At 52.8% G+C, this 3835-nt stretch overlaps 1 protein-coding gene across 1 annotated transcript in view; it reads left to right on the top strand.

Annotated features, from left to right (window-relative positions):
- The first annotated feature begins 3426 nt into the window (after positions 1-3426).
- Positions 3427-3835, top strand: part of Cers2 (ceramide synthase 2) — an 8052-nt gene continuing 7643 nt past the window's right edge. Inside the window, exon 1 of the mRNA XM_010616441.3 lies at positions 3427-3503. The gene's annotated coding sequence lies outside the window, so the exon portion shown is untranslated. The remainder of the gene's footprint in view (positions 3504-3835) is intronic.

Here is a 3835-nt window from a genome sequence, read left to right as displayed (position 1 = left end):
CCTGCACTAAGGATTGAACCCAGAGCCTGTGCACTGAGCTACATTCCAAGCCCCCCCGCTTTTGTACCAGGGATCGAACTCAGGACCTTGTGCTTTCGAGGCAGGCGGCGGAACCACTGAGCTAAATCCCCAGCGCCCCCTTGCGTTATTTTTTAAGATGGTATCTTACTAAGTTACTAAGTTGCCCAGGCTGGGCTCGAATTTAGACTCTTTCTGCCTCAGCCTCCCAGATTGCTGGGAATGTAGGTGTGTGCCACCATACCCGGCTATGTTATGGGCTTCTGTGAGAATTAAATAAATACACACAGGGCTGGAGATGTAGTTCAGGGGCATAGTGCTGGCCTGACATGTGCAAGGCCCTGGGTTCAATCCTCAGCATCACAGTAAAACAAAGAAACATATATAGCATTTAGGAGAGTGTACTTATTACTACAGAGTTGCCAAAATGTTAACTAGTAGCTAGAGGAGGTGACATATATCTATAATCTCAGCCACTCTGGAGGCTGAGGCAGGAGGACCACAAGTTTAGGGCCAGCCTGGGCGACCTAGTGAGACCCAGTCTCTAAATTAAAAATAAAAGGGCCGGGATTTAGCTCACTGGTTCCACCGCCTGCCTCGAAAGGTCCTGAGTTCAATTCCTGGTACAATAAATAAATAAATAAATAGCTAGCTAGCTAAATAAATAAATAAATAAATTTTTAAAAGGTAAAATAAAAGAGACAGGCACAGTCATGCAGGCCTGTAGTCCCAGCACTTGCCAGCACTGGGGAGGCTGAGGCAAGAGGATTGCTGAGAGTTCAAAGCTAACCTGGACTACATAGTGAATTCAAGGCCAGCCTGAACCCCCACCTCAAAAAAAAATCCCAGTACTTGGGGGCTGAGGCAGGAGGATCACTAGGAGTTTGAGGCCAGCCTTAGCTTCATAGTGAGTTCAAGGCCAGCCTAAACTACATAGTGAGATCTTGTCTCCAAAAAAAATTAAAAATAAGAGATGTGGATATCAGTGGCGGAGCATCCTGGGCTTGGTACCACAAAAAAGTCCTAACTAATATAACAACAATAAACACTGCTACAGTATTATTTTATAATGCTTACTGTTACACTGTCTCTAAAAAGTCCGATCTTGGCTCTAGGGCAATTTGCCATTTCCAACGTGGCCACAAGAGGGCATTAGTAGCCACTGCGCGTCACTGGCGGCCACTTCAGGCCTCTTGCCGCGCCTAGGATCCTGAGGGGCTCTCAGCCAGAGGACAGATGCAGCTTCCGGGTGAACGTGGTGGGCAGGTCCTGTGAGGGAAGAGCCTCAGCAGGGATCTGCTTCCTGCACGCCATCGAGGCGCACCTTGGACAGTGCTGGAGGCTGGGTTCCCGCACTCAGACCGGGTGACCGCGGGCAGCAGCTCCACAGCCGGGTGCCCCACACCCGCAGCTCTGAGAACCCTCTGACTCTCTTCTGGTGGCACTTGCCAAGCAGGATTAGGAGGACGAGCGGGGGTTGGGGGCGCGTCTCTGCCCATCCTAACCTCTCCAGGCGCCGCCAGAAGACCTACAAGGCTGGAGGAGGCTCACAGGAGCCCAGCCAGTGGCAGAAGAAAGTCCGAGTGGGGTGTGTGTGTGTGTGTGTGTGTGTGTGTGTGTGTGGTGTATGCACAGCTGTTCTTCTAAAACTTGGGTGGACTCTCCTACTTTTAATCCCTGGGCTTTTGTTGTTCCATGTGTGGGCTGGACTGAGGTGTTTTTCACATTTATTAATCACTTTCCACCCCGTGCTCTAAATTTTAGGATTTCAGGGTTGGAGGACATCCTAATCTGCCACCCTTCCTTACTGATTCAAGGAGGCTAGTTAGGCATGGATACGTGGAGTTCCAGCACTAGGGAGGCCAAGGCGGGAGGACTGCAAATTCCAGACCAGCTTGGTCTACATAGAGAGACCTTGTTTAAAAAAAAAAAAAAAAGTGTGACTGACTTCCCAAGAGATGGACTAGAGCTAGAACCTAGGCACTATATTAGTGGTATACAGAGGCAGAACACTGACATAGAGTGGCTTAGACATCAACTCATTAACACGTCTTCTGGTCTTCTGTTTTTTTGTCTGTTTGCTTTTGGTACTGGGGATCAAACTTGGGACCTTGTGCTCACAAGGCAGCCAGCAGAACCACTGAGCTAAATCTCTGGCCCTGTTTGTTTTTGTTTTTGAGACAGAGTCTCTCATATGTAGTTCAGGCTGTTCTTGAACCAAGTATGTAGCCCAGCCTGGCCTTAATTTCATGGCAATCCTCCTGCCTCAGCCTCCTGAGTCCTGGGATTGCAGGCCTGTGTCACCGGGCCTGGTGTCTTCTGGCTATTTGACCTCTTGTTAGACTTCCTGGCACCTGAGGCTGTTTAGGCAGGAGGCAGGCTGTACTCCTTATTCAAATAGACCCCTGAGTTTTAGGCAGCCCAGCCTGGCCTTGAAGACCCCTTTCCCAGGTGGCCTCCCTGTGGTTTGCCTCTCTAGGAGCCTGCTCAGACCCCTAGACTCTGGCTGGATGGCCTGTCCCCTGCCTTGGGACACCTCAGCAGCCCACACAGAGGAAGTGAGTCACCCAAGGCGGGCGGGGCAACTTGGGCCACGGTGGGCGTGGCCATGCCAGCCTGGTGGGGGAGGGGTGGGAGCGTGGTGACCACAGTCCCTGTCCAGCCAAGGAGGGTGTGTGGAGTGTCTTCCTGATGCCGGCCTAGAATGGGTCCCCCCACTCCATCCAGGGTGTCTGCTCTTATCAGTATTTCTCAGGCCCTCAATATCCCGCTTTGCCCCCAGACTTTCCTTCCCTACTGTTATCTTTTTTCTTTTTCTTGCAGTGATGGGAATCGAACCCAGTGACTGCCACTGAGCTACCCTGGAAGACCCTGCCCCACCACTGTCTTTCAAAACAAAGGGGAGGGAACCAGTCTTCAGTCCCGTTTAAAGTTTAGTGGGGATCATGGGAAAGCCCGGTGCCAAGGAAAACCACCGGAGAAAAGCACTCAGAAACTTTTTAAAAAGTGGCACAGTGGGAGGGAGGGATTACAGAGGGACCCAGAGGTTTCCTGGGGCTCCAAACAGGAGACCCTGGGACTGGCTGGGAAAGGGTCTCGGATGTGTAGCAGGGAGGGCGAAGAGGCTCGAGGGAGACACGCGGGGTAGACAGACACCGTGTATGTGAGGGAGGCGTTCAGCAGGGGCAGAGCGGATGGAGGCAGAGAGGTTGCTGCGAACTAGAAAGATCAAGAAAAAGCCCAGTGGGTCCCTGGGGGCTGATGCAGGTGGCCCGACCACAACCGTTCTCGTTCCTCCTTGGTGCTCTGGTCTAGGCACCAGAAGCAAATTAAACAAGCTGGAAATTAAGTCAGCTCCTGCCTTACTGTCCCTCCGGATGAGGCGGAGGCGAGGCCCAAGACTGCAGGCTGCATTCGTGGGGATCACAGCCCTTCCCGGGAGAGCTGTCAAGCGTTTGGACCGGATTCCATGTTCCACGCAGCAAGTAAGTCCCAGTCCCAGGTTCTAGCGGCACAGCCTAAAACCATCGTTTCATGGAGAAAAAGACTTTTCAAAGCGGGGGACACAGTAGCTGTCCTTGTAAACAGAGCCTCAGCACATCCCGGTCACGCTGCATCCACGCCGGGAGTCAGGGCCAGTCGCTCTGAGACATGGTTTCATCAGTCTGTTTAGGGAGGAAACTGCGACAAGAGTGAGGGTGGACGTGGGCCTGGGAACTGAAACCCGCTCTACAAAACAAGCGGGAGGGCGGCCCTGTCGGGCCCAGCCGCGGTCAGGGGTCTTCCGGGGAGGAGGTCGGGCCGCGCCGCTGCTCCC

Source organism: Fukomys damarensis, unplaced genomic scaffold, assembly GCF_012274545.1.
Source record: "Fukomys damarensis isolate Sample0158 unplaced genomic scaffold, DMR_v1.0_HiC HiC_scaffold_33, whole genome shotgun sequence".
Lineage (NCBI taxonomy): Eukaryota > Metazoa > Chordata > Mammalia > Rodentia > Bathyergidae > Fukomys > Fukomys damarensis.
The sequence above is the reverse complement of the archived record's forward strand: the minus strand, read 5'-3'. Positions and strand labels throughout refer to the sequence as shown.